The sequence below is a fragment of the Rhipicephalus sanguineus genome, chromosome 7 (genome assembly GCF_013339695.2).
Source record: "Rhipicephalus sanguineus isolate Rsan-2018 chromosome 7, BIME_Rsan_1.4, whole genome shotgun sequence".
NCBI classification, from domain to species: Eukaryota; Metazoa; Arthropoda; class Arachnida; order Ixodida; family Ixodidae; genus Rhipicephalus; species Rhipicephalus sanguineus.
The window spans coordinates 55,061,479-55,077,980 of NC_051182.1; the positions used below are offsets into that span (position 1 = coordinate 55,061,479).

General features: G+C 43.2%; 1 long non-coding RNA gene across 1 annotated transcript in view; it reads left to right on the forward strand.

Annotated features, from left to right (window-relative positions):
• Positions 1–16,016, forward strand: part of LOC119399449 (uncharacterized) — a 30,352-nt gene extending 14,336 nt beyond the window's left edge. Inside the window, exons 3-4 of the long non-coding RNA XR_005184865.2 lie at positions 9,217–9,343; positions 15,751–16,016. This is a non-coding gene — a long non-coding RNA (uncharacterized LOC119399449). The remainder of the gene's footprint in view (positions 1–9,216; positions 9,344–15,750) is intronic.
• The last annotated feature ends 486 nt before the right edge of the window (positions 16,017–16,502 follow it).

The window sequence follows — 16,502 nt, forward strand, 5'->3', positions numbered from 1 at the left end:
TCTTTTCTAAACAGAAACGGCGACCGAGGAAGCATTACTTCAATAATTCATAATGGCATTGTGCACCCAAATCCACGTGACATTGCTGATACATTCAGCGACTTCTTTTTTTTCCAACAATGTGCCATCGGACCAAGTTTTAGATTACGAAATTACTCGCTTACCCCAGTCCTTCTATTGGTTCCCCACTTCTGCCGACGAAGTAACCGCCGTAATTCGGAATCTAAAAACCACTAGCGCTGGTCTAGTCGACATTAGTCCATCACACATAAAGCTGATTTCTCTCTATATATCTGATAGTCTTGCAGAAGTCATTAATCTGATATTTCAAAACGGGACTTTCCTCGCGAACTTAAGCGTGCTAAAGTTACCCCAGTATTTAAAAAAGGAGACGGTTCATTGGTAACAAACTACCGGCCTATATGTGTGCACCCGTTCCTCAGCAAAGTAATTGAAAAATTATTTGAAAAGCGCTTAACTAATTACCTTCGCAAGTTTAGCATTCTTACTGATTTTCAGTTTGGTTTTCGAACAGGATATTCCACTGATCTCGCTTTATCATTTCTTACTGAATTTCTAAAGAAGGCGATTGACGATGGCTGTTTAGCTGGATCTGTTTTTGTTGACCTAAAAAAGCATTTGATACTAGCAACCATCAGATACTTGTCATAAAACCGGTAGCAATGGGCATCTGTGGTCTTGCTCTGTCATTCATTCGTAGTTAAACCAAACGGTCAGTACTTCCGGTACTTACTCCAAACAAACAACAACAAACATAGGAGTACCACAAGGCTCCATTCTGGGCCCATTTTTGTTTTTGTTGTAAATCAACGATCTACCTAATTTTATCATTCACTGTAAATGTTTGCTCTACGCTTATGATACGACGATTTTTAGTTCCGATAATAGCATAGACTGTTTAATAAATAAGCTAACCACTGATCTTCGCAATATATTACACTGGTGTAAATTAAACAAATTACAGTTCAATCCTCAAAAAACCCAATTTATTTTCTTTTCATCACATCAGCGATCGCTAGTACGGGCTCCCACGATTAGTATCCCAAATCATTTGATCCATGCTAGTAATGGCGGTGTTTACTTGGGCGTCAGATTAGCTAGGAACTTAAAATTCCACAGCCATATTTTAGATGTCAAGAAAAAGCTGTCTTATGCAGGGGCGTAGCCAGGGGGGAGGTTGGGGTTTTCAACCCCCCCCCCCCCCCGAAAATTTTCAGTTTTTTTTTGCGCATATATACACGCGCACATACAAACGCACGCACGAACATACATAAAGTATGGTTGAACCCCCCCCCCCCCCCCGAAAAAAATTTTTGGCTACGCCCCTGGTCTTATGGTATACGCATCCTCATTCGGTCTCGCCCTTTTTTTTCACGTCCCATTCTCTTGTCACTATACTACGCATTTATTCATTCTGACATGAACTACTACCTGGGGTGCTACCTACAACACTCACCTCGCACCGTTACAGACTGTTCAAAACAAGGCAATTTAAATAGTCACTTCTAGTTCATATTACACCAATTCCAAACAACTATTCTATATCTAAAACGTTCTTACAGTGCGCGATATGGTTAAGTATAATCTAGCAATATGGATATTCAAGCATATCAATGAGGTATTTCCCATTTTCATCATCCCATCCTCCTCACTTCTCAATACCAACAACACTAGATTTGCTTTCCGCAAAAACTTCATCTTACCGAAAGTCCGCACTAGCTATGGCAAACAAACCGCTCATTTTAGCTCACTTTCCATGTGGAATTCACTGCCATCCGTCCTAAAATCAATGAATATACACTCGTTTGCAAAAGAAACAAAAGAGATCTTTGGCAACCAATACAACAACACGCAGCATTTCATTCTCATAGCCCCTACAGCATGCTGTCACATATTTTTTTCTTTTTTTGTTTGTTTTAAATACATCTCGTGTCTACATGCTTTCTTTGTAGTATGAAATGTGCTTGATCACCTATACCATTATGATTATTGTACTTTTTTCCCTTCCTGTCGAAGCTATGTCTTATTTGTTTTTATGTTCATCATGTACAGGAGGTCCCAATTCATTCTCCGACTACGGGACCTCCTTCTGTATACTGTTTGCAACAACTTTATTTCATAGTAACAATAAAATTTGATTCTGATTCTGGTTCTGAAAGTTTCATAATGCTTTCTTCAACCAGTGCACAATTCTCACGAACCATTGCTCTTTAAGCGTCAGGGCACAAATATAAATCAAGTACAGCCGTCACTTTGGAACGCATGGTCGGTACTGCTCACTATGGCACATCGATGAGTCCGAGGCGGTAGACACGCGTTTCCAGCGGTGCAGTCATGTCTTTCTCTAATTCCGTGTCAGCGTAGTCTTCAAGGTAGTCTTCTTTGAAGAACTGCTTTCAAAAGCGACTGTAAGCAAGGAGATAGGAACGCTCAGAGGCGTCGCCGCAATCTCCTAGCTCATAAACAGTTCGCCTTTTTGCAGAACCCCGTGTCCTAGTTTTACAGTTGTGTGCTGCGAGATGACCAAAATAAAACTCATAGCAACTTGTGGAGGTGATGGTTAACGATCAGAGTACCTCTCGTAGGACCATGTCTTCAGTCATCGCTACGTCATTTTGCCGCATCCAAGGCGACCGACCTTATCTTAATGCAGCTGGAGTAATTTCCTCGCTTGCACTAAGTCATCTCTTATTGTGACTACAAAGCAAGGCCACTGGCCGGCCCACTGACTGTTTTGTGTGTTATCAGTACTGACCGTCTTGCTACTTCCCGGAAGAATCACTACCGTGTATTGGCAGGCAAAAGACTTGTTATTTATGATCAGGGGAACGATATGATCGAACGGGATGTCGTCCGTCTTTCTCGAGCTCCATAGACATGAACACTTGCCCTAGTTCGGAACAGAAATACACTTTTGCGTTCACTATCGTCGGCTTACTAAGGCTTCCCGAACGGACCTAGAGGTGTCCTCATATCGCCGTTAGACGAAGAAGCCCACTGTTCGCAAGCAGCGGAATTTTACACCGAATGATATACGCTAGTTTCGAGCAGATCAGTGTGTGCGCAGACCAAACATCCCATTGCCACTTAGGGAGCAGACTTGCGTCCTCCATGGAGTGGCAGAAGAAAGTAATGCATTAGGGAAAAACGCCTGCGGAATAAAGAAACATATGTATACAACAAAACGGGTTTTGTTGGCGGGGCTGAACTTTTGACCAGGCCCTCATGCTCCAAAATCGAGTCTTAACGACTAGGCTAGAGAACCAGGCTTCGATAAACTAAATATATTTGAACGATATCAATGCATTGTACACGCGGTGCAAGACAATGTAAGAGATGTAGTGAAAACTTGGAACTCTCTAATGGGTCGTCCTCGCCAGCTTCGCCTCTTCATCTTAAGCCCACCAAACGTTCCTCATCCAGTAACGAATTATTACCAACGCTGATGCTCTCTCCAGACAAGCTCCGGTACACAATGCATTTTTCCAACATTGATTTAAAAGGAGCTATTGGGAGTTGAGGTTGATGAGGCAAAGCGGAAAAAGCTCAATATTTTGCAAGCCCTGAAAATGTTTGTCAGGGTCAAACGCGCAGTCTCGTGCATGCGCGGAACAACCTGACTGTGAGGTTGACAATGTCTTTTTTTTTTTTTGTCACCATCCATTACCGATTATCACTTCATATCGGGACAGCAAACACCGAAGCAATTAAGACATGTTGTCGATAACGTAGATGACCGAAAATCTCATCTTGAATGGCAGAGCACTCGCGAGCTAACCTCCTTTGTCTCACAAGCGGTGTCATCAAAGCAAACTGCCCGTGACGGCGACCGTGTCTGTGTCCTTGTAAAGGCTACTAACATCCGTGGTGACATCGTCTTGGCGTGCCACGACGAGGCCACGTCACCAAACTTGGATACTCGCACGCTCTCACCAGAGTGAGTAAGCTACACTATTGACCCCGAACATCGATTATCGTACACACCTGTGAAAGGCTTCCCAATGTGTCAGCACTGCAAGACCTTGTGTCAGGAAATTCGGGCATACAGAAACCAATTGCATCACATGGGACACCAATCCACGTTATAGAAATGGGTCTCCTGGGGCCATTCCTTTTGTCATCCACTAGATATCAATTGATTGCAGTCGCAACAGATTACGTGACATTTTAATACGAAGCAGAAACACTACGCGAGGCGTAGCTTTTGAAGTCGTGAAGTTATTCGAACAACAAACTAACCTGCGCCACGGCACTTTTTCATATATGATCACTAACGGATTGATGTCGCATTACAGCACAAACACTGGAAGACATTTTCCACCTGAGCAACCCGAGCAGTCAAAAACCACAGCCTCGATTCGGAAAAAATATTGGACGATGGAGGCTTTAAAAGCACACTAAAGAGACCCAATTATTCGGTTTAGATCGATAAAGCGTGCTCTGAGAACTCCAATATCAGTAATTTTGCCATCGTAGGTTTATTCATACAACCGGAGAAAATCAAGTTCAAAGATTCATTTTTAAATTTCGCGCCAAATCTCCCCGCGTGACATCACGGATTTCAAAGTGCATTTATTGTATTATGGCGCCATTGGCAGAACAAAATTACCCCAACCTCAGTATATTAAATCTATGGCCCCTTCAGAGGACACCGCTTCATTTTTACTAATTAGGAACTACGTAGTCCCTACCAGGCGCCGTCAAAACATGTGACGTCACGGCGAATGGTGCGGAAACTTCAAGGTGGCGTTGCCACCCACATTTTGTTTTTGCGCGTTTTTTAGCTTACTAAGCGTCTTCTCGCAGCAAGCGTGGTGTTTTTGGTATACGAAAACATACTCTGCTGCTATGACGACAATAGTTTTGTTCTTTAGTATCCCTTTAAACAAACTTGGAGGACGCTTCAGCTTCGCCTTCAAGAGTAGGACGTGATAGCGTAATCGGGGCCCTTGCGCAACCCCTTCTCAAATGATCGCTTCGGTTCTCGGTACGTGCCTCAACTAGGCCGCAAGGGAACGAACGACTGCGCACATAACATTGGCCGTTTCAAACTATCCTAGAATGCATACCGCAAGTACAGTTGTTAAATGCTCACTTTCTTTTGCGAATCACCGAAGGGCCCCCTGCGCGTCCGTAAGGCAACATGCGAACCTACGCACCTGCTCACTTTGTTAATGATTTTGAAGGTGATGATGATTATGTCTGAGCACTTTGTAAAGGGCGGGCTTTTAAGACACCCACTCGATGCGGAATTCACATGTTTCCACGCCTGGCGTGATTCTACGCTTCTGCCACGCTATATTACAACCGTTAAGGAGCCTCCTTCCACTACATGACATTCATATAGTGTTCATATAAACCGCGCATAAAAGACGTCGATACACAATATTTTCAAGTGGTTGAAGCACTTTCTATGGCCCGAAGTATCGGTGAATAAAATTCTCACTGAGTCCTAGTCAGCGTATGGGCGTCCAGACGCGGTCACTGGGCTGTCATTCTACTTGGCGTCGTCGAAGCTTGTACCGACGGCGGCCGGTCTTTTGCTGGCACTGGATGCGTAGACGGGCGAGTTGTGGCGCTTTTTCGGCGCGCTGAATGTAGACGTTGACGTGGATGTTATCCTCGTCGGGGACGTTGGGTAGCAAGGCGTCGAGGGTCATTGCGGAGCTCCTTCCGTAGAACAACTTGTATGGCCTCATCTGCGTCGTTTCTTGTACGGCCATGGCTGATAGCGGCGAACAGAACGTCATCCGTCGAAAAACTGATCATCGCTGGTAGACGCCGTCTTTTATACATCACGCTTCGAGCTAACCAGCCTTATCACTGGTGGTCGCGCAAGCTCTGGAATAAGCTTGACTATTCGCGTCCTGTGCGCAATCTTAACAAAATAATGCGCTATAATTGCGAAGCTTCTCAAACACTGTGGCGCCGTCTGCGCCGAGAATTGCTAACCATCTTTACCGGTCAAACCCGCATACATAAAAAAATACGCTCGTGGCGAAATTGGTCAAGAACCATCCCGCCGAAAAACGAGCGCAGCGGGCGGAATTACCCATTGACGGCAATGGAACACTTCAATGAAGACGGTGCAGTGTGAACAAATAGGAAGATGGCTGCCAATGGGAAAATTGTAAAATTATTTTCTCGCGTAACACTATGAATTATAACGGCCAAACATGCTATATCGGAACAATTGTTTGCTCTCTTTTGATTGAGGTACATATCTGAATTCTAAAAAGAGCACCACGTCGCATATATAAGTAACGATGTTCTCAAATTCGCGATTTTTTTCGACGTGACATTCAAAAACACCCGCGGTCGTAAAATATTTACACGCAAAATATACCTCCTTTAGTGTAAAATTTTCGGGCACAAACATCCCTCGGATGCCAACCCGGCCGCAGCGGCCGCATTTTCGATAGAGGCAAAATGCTTGAGGCCCGTGTGCTTCGATTTAGGCGCGCGTTAAAGAGCGCCAGGTGGTCGAAATTTCTGAGTACCGTCTCTCATAATCATGTCGTGGTCTTGGACGTTAAACCCCAACAATTATTATATTATTATCCCTCCGACGACATTCTGAGAAATTTGGGAGGTTGCACGGGAGCAAAAATTTTTTTCGCTCTAAAATATTGAAGGAATTCCTGTTTTCAGCGCAACACACCAGCACAATTTGAGGTGGTCGCCAAAATGGCTAGGTCATTTGGCGTGGAATGACCCACTACGAGCAACCAACACTCAGATAAAAACGATAGCGGCAAGCACGGTCATGGATAATCTAATCAACGGGCAAAACGCGTCAGCATTATTAAATGTGGCATCGTACATTCGAGGATCATCGCTTGTGCTCGCGTACGCTCCAGTATAAACTCCGCTCCTCATCTCGTATGCACAATCTTATCAGATTGGCTGGGACACTCATATCCTATTATTCATTCTTATCACTCATTCATATTAGTCTGCGAGCATTCGTGAAGGTTTGTATATATTCTGGGGTGGCCACGAAGAAGCTTTAGTGAGTAACACACCGTCAGACTGACAAGAAAACTAAGTGCGTGCGTCAGTAAGTTTTTGGTCGGTGGTATGATGAAGTGGCAGAAGCATATTCGTCGCTAAGGCTGTGCACAGCTGGTACAGGCAGTACTGAGGCAGGGAATGACAGTTCGTTGCTTATAGCGCCATTAACGCAACCAACTGCAGTATCGAATTTAAAAGAGCAGCTCATCCTAAAGACTGTTAATGCCGAGCTGTGTCTTGTGTCGTCTGCATTACAAAGTAAATGCTCCCGTAAATAAGGTCGGCAGTTGCGCTGATCGTTACGGGAACAGTGTGGATGGTTTAAGTGATATTTAGTATTGGGTATTCCACCGTATATATAGCAATATGTGCTATCATTTTCTTAATTTAGTAAGAACTCCACCAAAGAAAACAGTTGCCGGGTCTTTAAAATGGCAGAGAGGGCGTGGGGAGTGATGGTGATGACGACAACGAAACTTTTTTGTGTTTTATAATTGGTTGACGCGAGAATGCAACGTGTAAGCATTGGTGGATGCTGGACATAAGAACGCCAGGCCAGCGCGGAAAGCGCAGCACAGTAACAGCTAAACCTGGAAGAGCGGCATTTCTATAGACCGCTATAAACTCTCTTGGAGCAAGTACAGTAGCAACGTACCCACCACGCCACAAATAATAATTTTTGTGAAGTTGGGAAGCACCCACTACGCCATTATTTTTCATTCTGCGGAGAAGCGACGTACCATCTCTAAGGCATTGTGTGCACTTTGTTGATGAGATGGCTGATGACGAAAAAGAATTATGGATGACCCCTTTGTAATGCGTTAGAAGCTTTAAGCGACCCACTAGTTACGTAAGTCGCATTGTGCGACGCCCAGGCATTTTTTTTCACTCTCGCGCAACGCTATATAATATACGTTAAAGAGAGAAAGAGTTAGACAGAGAAAGAAATAACTTTATTGAAACCCTGAGGAAGTGGATCACGGGAGCCTTATGGGCTTCCTTGACAATCACTAGAAATGCACTTGCGAGGAACACACTACGCTATAAATCATAATTTTTGTGAAATATGGAAGCAGTCATCATGGCATTATACATGGTTCTGCGGAGAACCATAGTACCCACTTAACACCTGTAAGGCGTTATGGACACCTTATTGATACTGTGGCTGATGACGATGAAGAATTATGGCAGAGCCCTTTCTAATGGGTTGGAAGCAATAAACAACCCACTCGTTGCGCAATGCGCATTGTATGACACCTGGTTACAGAATTCGCGTTGTGTGACGCCTGTTCGTTATTTTACTGCTCTACCACGCTACATTACATATGTTGATGAGGTTCCTTCCCAACAGGAATCCTGTATAGGGTCTTTTTGCAAAGCAGTTTCAAGCATCGGCAAGGCTCTGAGGTAGAATACTGGGCTCCAAAGCAGAGGGCCCAGGTTCGAAACCCGTTCCCTCCTGGAAAGCTGTTCTTATGTCGTTCTTTTTTCTTACTTCGTGCGATAGCCGTTACTGACAACATCGGCAGCGCCGGACAACTACAGCGCCAAAAACAGCCCTTGTTGTGATCTCATAACAGCTTTCGCTGTCAAACTTACGTGATGGGGAGGCTGGGATGAAGACATTAGAACCAGAAAGGAGTGCAAATTCTGAATTCTGGTCATTGCTGGTCTTTGCAGCTTTCAATACGTAGGCGTCCTTTTCATTGTGTGTGTGTGTGTATATATATATATATATATATATATATATATATATATATATATATATATATATATATATATATATATATATATATATATATAAAGTGTGTGTGTGCTTTTTTATATTACGTGTCAGAAGGTATATTTTTCTTTGAATAAAATGTATTGTAACATAAGAAGATCAGCAGCTTCGAGTGTGTAAGACGCAGTTAAAGCTGAAATTTGGGCTACTAGGTCTTTACCAAAATACATAATATTGCGGAACACAACAAGGTCAGAGAAAGAAGCACACAGGACGACCGCTAGACTTCAACTGAAAGTTTTACTCTGGACACGTGACATATAAAGTGTAAAAAACAGCATCTAAACTGATGGAAACGTCACCGTCTAGCGGTCGTCCTGTGTGCTTCTTTGTCCTTGTTTTGTTCCGCTATATTATGTATTTAAGTATAAGATGCAATTGTGTCTTCTTCCTTCTAGGATCGTGCTATTATTACTTGAACGAAACACAACCACTGAGTATACCAGATAAAAGCCAGATGAACTTGCAACATCCTTGTGTGAGCATGTTTTGCAACGCCACTGGTCGAGTTGTATCAGAGTGGGGGTGAGTTTATGCGATTGTTTTTATTCCGCGCATGCCATCAAACATGCGCCAATGTGATTCTCAACAGAAGTTAGGCCTTTTTACTTGTTAGCGATAACACAATTATTATCATGCGCCGCATCGTTAATAATAATTTTTTTCGTATTTTTTACCTCCCATATTCACGTTTTGACTATAAAGCACACCTTACTGGAAACCTCCAGGTAATTTGAACCATATCCGCGTGAGAACCTTCTCGTAAACACGACCAGACACCTTCCGTGTTCGCGCTGCTAATGCGTTGCCGTCATTTGTGACTTCTTGAATAATCCACTGTATTCGCATTCACTCGGTTTGTGCGGCGCTTGCAGTGTCCTTGGCTGGATCTCTTATAATGATAAACTCCTGGGCTTTACGTGCCAAAACTATGATATGATTCTAAGGGACGCTGTAATGAAGGGCTCTGTAAATTTCTACAACCAGGAGTTCCTAAACGTGCACCTAACGTATGCACATGCCTCTATCATTTCGCCTCCATGGAGATGAGACCACTGCGGCAGACCAATCCGCGTCTTTCGGATGTGTAGCTGAGCACCGTAACCCCGGTGGTTTAAGTCAATGCTTAAAAGATCTTTTCGAGCTCGTGAGCCATCGCTGCTTAGCGGCTGACATTGCATTCCGAAAGCTACACTAGATCAGTATTTAAAGATGACGACAACCTTACGGGCAAACTTGTTGCCACAGATATGACGACTAAATTCCACACGTATTCTTTCCCGAGAAAATATCCCAATTAAAACTATTTTGACATTTCCGACGAATCCAGGCTTTCAATAGGAATAGAGAGGCATAGCCACGCAGGAGCGCGCCGGGCGCCTACCCCTCTTTCCTTCCTCACTTGCCCTACTGGTCCTTGCTGAAACGTAAGTCCAAGAGGCTGCTCTCCATTCTGACCGATCAAAACGCGACCACGCCTTCACACGACAGGATACGCTGACTAGGCCAGTGTGCAGCGATCTGCCCAGATGTACGAACAAAGGCTGGACAAAGACCTTACTATAGTATCAGGACACGATACAAAATTCAATCGCCACTTCTTGGATCCCAGTACGAGGCTGTCAATTTTCAGTTTGCTAGGCTTGACTACGTGATATATATATATATATATATATATATATATATATATATATATATATATATATATATATATATATATATATATATATATATATATATATCATCAGCCTGTCTACGCCCACTGCAGGGCAAAGGCCTCTCCCATGTTCCGCCAATCAACCCGGTCCTGTGCTTTCTGCTGCCACGTAATACCTGCAAACTTCTTAATCTCATCTACCCACCTAATTTTCTGTCTCCCCCTCACGCGTTTGCCATCTCTTGGAATCCAGTCAGTTACCCTTAATGACCACCGGTTATCCTGCCGACGTGCTACGTGCCCGGCCCATATCAATTTCTTCTTGATTTCAACTATGATGTCCTTAACCCCCGTTTGTTCCCTGACCCACTCTGCTCTCTTCCTGTCTCTTAAGGTTACACCTATCATTTTCCTTTCCATCGCTCGCTGCGTCGTCCTCAATTTAAGTTGAACCCTCTTGGTAAGTCTCCAGGTTTCTGCTCCGTAGGTAAGTACCGGTAAGATGCAGCTGTTATATACCTTCCTCTTGAGGGATATATATGTATATATATATATATATATATATATATATATATATATATATATATATATATATATATATATATATATATATATATATATATATTGGGGCTATTCAAAAGGTAAGGGCCGTTTGCTAATATTTACATATTTACATGTCAGAATGAATATTCAATAGCGCACCACCATCTTAATTCTTCGCGAAGGTACTGGAGTTACTGTTATGACTCTGTAGTCGTCTGCTTGTCGGGGAATGCAAGCGACAATGTCTGTGAAAATTGTTGCTCGCGCCTGTTGTGAAGTGCGAGCTGTAATTTGATTTTTGCTTGCAAAACGATCATCAGCTTCTCAAATTTATGCGCAGTTGTGCCTAGTTTATGGGCATGAAGTGATTAGTGAAGAACAAGTCATAAAAAGGTGTCCAGAGTTCAGAAATGGCCGCACAAATATGCACGACGAAAAGCGGAGAGGAAGGGCCAGGACCCAGACCAATGAATCTGTTAAACAAGTGGAGCGGTAATTGCGATTATATCGACGCCTTAGTGCTAGTGGTATGTCGGATGAATTTCCACACAGGGTGTGAGCAAGGTGGGTACTAGGAAGGCTTATCGACCAAGTCAAGCAGCAAAGAATTCACCGGCGAACTTTATGCACTGGGACTAAAGAAACTCGTGCAGTGGTACCATAGAAAAGGGAAGTAGTTTTGGGCTATTAAACAAGGCGATAAAACTTTTACTAACGAATATGTTTGGGTACCAAGCGGCCCTTACTTTTTGAATAACCATCGTGCAGAACCCTGCTGTTACGAAGCATCTGCGGGACCATTCCCTTATGATACGTCGCGTATCAAAGCCGTAAAGCCCCTGAATGAAATAAAAGTAACGCAAGATCCTCTTCCCTGCGCCTGCGCCGGCGTTCACTCTCTCTCTCTCTTCTGTCGACCGTGGCTCCTCATACGTGGGGCGGAGCTTGCAGACGCTCTCCGCATTAAACGCTGTTGCCGCAAATCGCTCACACTCGTCGGCTGGTATTTCGATCAGATTTTTTCATGTTCCTTTATTACTACCTGCCGAAAGATTGCGAGAGGAGATCGACATGTTGTTGCGCTTGGGTGGCTTTATTAATTGCAGCGAAACACTGCTTCTTCAGATCATATTCAGCTTCCTTTTTTAATGATAGCGGCCGTTATTCCGTTACTTTAGAAGTACATATTCAGGGGCTAGTTGGTGAAGCATCAACATGACGAGCGCCGATGCGCTTGTCTAGTTGTCTCTTTTCCGTGGCGTCCATATTTATGCCTTCCTTTCGCCATCACCAGCTGCTTTTGAGTGTGGCGTATGGCCCTTGCAACCTCGTCGGTGGTTACATGTGGCAATTCCTAATTTTGATTGTCGTTAGTTCCTCTCGAGGGCGGGATACTTATTTCCGAGCAACATAGTTTGGCATACCATTCCTCTGCCACCTGAACTATGTCATTATCATTGTTCATAATATTACCACGCACGCTTATCCTTTAGAGCGTGCATTTGATTCCTTCGTAGACAGAGTTTCGTTTTCGCTGTTTTCATGCTGGTGCCCTTTTTTACTGCTGCTTCTATAGATTTGACGTTTTATTCCTTATGTGAACAACTTTCTGGTTGTTGATCAGCTTTGTTAGCTCGGCGAACATTTTTTAAAATAATCAGTTAGTCTTCTTTTTGTGTTCTTGTTCATTTATAAAGCCTTTTGTGGATCGGGAGAGCTTGCCTAGTTCTTGTCTTGCCATTTTTCCTGCAACTTCGATTGGTGTTTCACAGATCAGTCTAGTTACTCTTTCGTTCATTCCGTCGATGTCAGTATTATCCTCTTTTCCTAAAGCTACGCATTTCTTTTCGATCGTAATAATAAAATCTGCTGATTTTATTCTTACAAGGTCTACGTTGGGCTAGCTTTTGGTAGTCAATCTTGCTTGAGACCTCCTCAAGTTAAGATCAATTTTGGTCCTCACTAACCCATAGTCACTGAACTTTACCTTGCTTATGACAATAGCACCCTGTACTATGCCTGGGTTGTCGCACACAATGAAATCTATTTCGTTCTTCCTTTTTCCTTTAGGGCTTTTCCATGTCCACTTCTTGCTTGTACACTTTTGGAAGGCAGTGTTCCTTATGTGGTGCCTATTCTTCTCTGCTAATGCTACTAACGTATTTCTTCTGTTATTTCTAGAGTCAATACCATGATTACCAACGGCTTTTTCCCAGTTTTTTTTTCTTTCTATTTTTGCATTAGTCTCAGATTATGATGGCTCACTGGGTACGTCCATTTCTCATCTCTAGTTCTATATCCTCGCATAGCTGTTGTACTTCTCCATCGTCATGACTGGATGTTTTAGCGTACACCTGTACTAATTTAAGCCAGTCGTTGCCAAAGCCGTCAAATCGCCGGGTTCCTGCACTTAGTATTTTATGAAGCTATTTATTGAATGGCAGAACTTGTCGGCTCATCTAAAGATGCTTGCACACATTTCCGATATATGGCTGTAGTTACTTGTGTTGTTTGAAGGCACTGTGGCTATGTCTTCGTTTATCGTCCAGTGGCAGAAGGAATGGCGGCGCCTAGCGCCTTGAAACGACTGGATGGACCCATTTCCCACACGCGATTCCTCCTAATCCTCTGAAAAGGAACCTATCAGCGCATTGAAAATTGTGCAAGGCCAAGAAAAAAAGCGAAATCCTCTGGGAGTGCGAATATTGTACTGCCGCCCTCAACATGCCACATTACTCTCTAGTTCTTGACACTTTGAAGCAGCTGTGAACTGAAACAACTTCAGAGATGAAAACGTGAATTTTTGTGGGATGTTACAAACGTATTTTATTGTCTTTTCTAGAAAATACATTTTCTAGGTGATTACGACGCCCAGAAAAGGCGTCTCTTTGCACGCGGGCGCTTCCATGAAAAACGCGCGGCACGAAAGGCCCGCACGAGCGCCCGGCGGGCGGCAGCGAGTGGGTCAAGTTTCTATCGCCTGTTTAGTTTATCACGAGGCTAGCTACGTACCCTCTCATTAATCCTACATAACTCTTAAATGTTGTCTGCAAGGATTTTGTGTATTTTTTCGAAAGTCTGCCCATAGGCATAATAATTATTCATTGAAAAATACACATACAAATTTGCTTCGTATATGAAGTCAAATAATGAGTGGTGGTGAGGTCCACGAATCCACCGGTCAAGGTCGGTTGGTCGGCCAGGCCTGAGGCCTGTTGCACGGAGGTGATGACGAAGACCCGTGCAAGTCCATAATAAAATAAAAACAAAAATAAAATAAAATAGAAATGGCAGAAAGTAAACAAAACGCATAGCGCGGCTTCCGCGACGCGCCTTTGAAAGTTGCGTTTCTATTCTATTATTCTTATTTATTTATTTATTTATTTATTTATCTTTATCTTATTTTATTATTTTTTTCCGCCCGTATCTACGGCACCTGCTCCACTCCGCCGAAACGGCGCTTGTTTCCCCATTCTCTTCTTTGCTTGCTCTAGCGAAAGAGCCGAGAGGAACTGTTTGACACACTATAGGACACCACTGTCAACATGACTTATTTATTATTTTCTTCCTTCCCTTCCTTCAACTAAGAGTGACCACGAATATTTGGGATATTCGCATAGCGCCGTATTTGCTCATAAGCCCTGACGAAGACCGGTCCACCGGTCGCAACTGTTGGCAAATAAAATTAAGTTAACCACTTAGTTGCCTCTTCCCTTCCCAAGTACGTTTCGCCCATTGGAAAAGCTTCTTCAGTACATATATGTATATATATATATATATATATATATATATATTTGAAGAAATGAAGAAGCACATTTACGAAAATTGCATATTTTTACTGATTTACATTGCGGCCGTGGCACGGCCGGAACGTAAATGAGTAAGCATATGCTATTTTCATATGTGTGCTCCTTCATTTCTTCAACTACATGTGCACCGGACCTTCAGAACTTTATTTCGAATTATATATATATATATATATATATATATATATATATATATATATATATATATATATATATATATATATATATATATATAGTTGAGAGAGTGTTTAAAATAAGTCAATCACCTTGTCACTTTGAAGCATACTTGCAACCATAAAGATAGCAAATTACGTTAACTTGGGAGAAGACCATCATGCGCATGAATAACTTCCAGCTTTACGGAACCTTGACTATGTTTACGAACCTTTGTGTGACAGCCGACTTAATTTCTCGGTCATAGCGGAAGGAGTTCAAAAGGGAGAAATGAAAAACACCCGCATACATAGCTTTATGTGCACATAAATACGCACAGTTTTTCAACAGTAATACAAATTCCCTCACCATCAGGCATGCCTGAAAATATTATGGCTTTAGCAAGCGGCATCCTAGTACAGCCGCGGCCACGTCTGTGTGGAGCGCGCGAGCAGCCGGTTGTTGTTCTTCGGGGCGACACCTTGACACAGTTTCGCGCTCTGACGGTGTGTGTCATGAGCATGCGCGGCCTAGTAGTCAGGCTGACCACGTCAGCGCCCGAAACTGCCTCAAGGTGTCGCCCGGCAGAGCAAAAACCGGCTGCTCGCGCGCTCTACACAGACGTGACCGCAGCCGTGCTGAGATTTTTACTTCGGCACAAATACTTGCGGGTTTTGCATGTTAAGTGCCATTTAGTTCTAACAGCGCATCTTTGCTTATAAAGGTTGTACTACAAGTTACACTTTATCTATTAAGTGTCTTTCTCATTTCAGTTGTCCGCCTCCGGTTAATTACACAACTGACGACACGAATGGCTACTGGCCGAACTGTTGCCCTACTTATAAGAAGAAAACTACTTAGTGCACATACGCTACTTCATGCTTATCAGAAGCAATCGTGTTCACTTCTGCTTAGACACAAGAGAACTAAGTCAAATGAACAGCAAATGAGCAAGAACCCATTGTTTCCGAAAAAGTTCCAAGCAGCTCACTTAAAGTACTGTTCTTATTGGCTTTTACACTAATAAACGCACATGTTGTAAGTCCGTCCAGCGCAATTATTATTTCTTTAAGTACACCATAGTGGGGAACTCCGGCAACCATGCGGTGCGTATTGAGAAACGACGTAGCAAAATACTCAGGAAAACGCGTGATCGTTCCTGTTCTTCGACGCACAGCGAAAGCCCCGCACGCAGGCATATCTGCATTCCACCGCCGTCCAATGAAGGCTGTTGCAGCCCAAAATAAGCCCAAAATGATGCTCAGCCACACAGCATCGTAGGCACTGTGCCAGCGTGGTTTGTCGTTGGGTGATTCCACGTAAGATCGAACAAACGATGGCTGGTCGACCTCTTAAATTTATTTCAAAATTTTATATATTATTGCTTGATGAGTGGAAAGAAGAGATCCGCAATTTGCTTTGCCGCCAAAAATTTTTTCGAAGCACAGGAAATCAATAACGACGGAGAGGTGGAGTGGAGCGCTCATCCACTCTGCTGTTTTGGCCAAATTTCATTATGAATTGC